The sequence below is a fragment of the Aplysia californica genome, unplaced genomic scaffold, assembly GCF_000002075.1.
Source record: "Aplysia californica isolate F4 #8 unplaced genomic scaffold, AplCal3.0 scaffold01356, whole genome shotgun sequence".
Taxonomy (NCBI): domain Eukaryota; kingdom Metazoa; phylum Mollusca; class Gastropoda; order Aplysiida; family Aplysiidae; genus Aplysia; species Aplysia californica.
The window spans coordinates 99457-100695 of NW_004798626.1; positions in this window are offsets into that span (position 1 = coordinate 99457).

The following is a 1239-nucleotide window of genomic DNA, read 5'->3' on the forward strand; positions in this document are numbered from 1 at the left end:
ATTACTATATTATTTTATATTTGTAAGTGCTATATGGCACCCACAACAGCTTAAGGTTATATGAGCGCGCGGGACACATTAAACCTTTATCAATAGGTAGGAAATTTTTACTTTAGCCCGTGTGGCAGCTGAAGCCTGCTAGGCCTATTCATATCGATTTTAGGACCAGCAGGGATCTTTAACACGCGCATTTTGCACATGGGACCTTCAAGATTTTTCACACTTATTCGAAAAGGCTAGATCTAGGCTAGGTGTTACTGTTAGATCTTACCTACCATAATAACTTGCCATAAGACAAGTGAAGTAGAAATCTATAAGATCAAGGGTGTGGATGAAAGACAGCAGTGAGAAGGAGCTGAGCAGTAGCAGTAGAAAGGTAATATTCAGAGAGACATTATTCAAGAACAACATAACCATGCAACAGTTTGCAAACATGAGAAATTGAAAGACGTTTCAAGATTCAAGTTTCGTTTTTTCTCTCCCCTCGGCCCTCGGCCCTGCTTATTGTCATTATTGACACCGCCGCAAGGAACAAAGGCTGGATAAAAGGAAAGTAAAAGTGTGGAAAGTGCTAGATCTAGATCTAATTGAATATACCCAAATTCTATTTTTTTAAAGGGAGTAAAACGCACTAATATAGAAATATGCAAACAAACTTTTCACAAAGCTATCGCGGCAATGGAAGACTTGAATCCAAACAACAGGCAGTCGCCATTTTCGGCGATATTGACTGCTCGTTGCCAGGCACCCGACAGGGGAGGTAATTATTACTGAACTTCTGTGAAAATTTAAAACATGGACGAATAATTGACCAAAACAATAAATAAGCCGAGGCCTCACTTCTGCGTGTGTGTTGCTTTAATTAATCACTTTGCTAATACGGGGTGCCCACTACAGATGGGATCGGTGGATCGGGCCGATCGCCCGACTTGGTCGCTTAAAAAAATAAACGAGTTTGTTTTCAGTTCCAGGTAACGGAGTCGAACGATCGGCCCGATCCAGCCGTAATGGGCACCCCGTATAAGACCAGAGACTGTGGCGTTGTGGCCAAATCATAGCGTACTTTACTACGTAAGTAAAGAACGCCATGGGCCAAATACATTTTTCTTGGTTATTTCAAGCTGACAATCTGCTTTTACAGCATAGGCTTTTATAAAGGAGGTGAAATATCGGCATGGTTATTCGCAACAGAGAAAGAGACACACGGGAAGAAAGAAGGACAGAAACACACACACACAC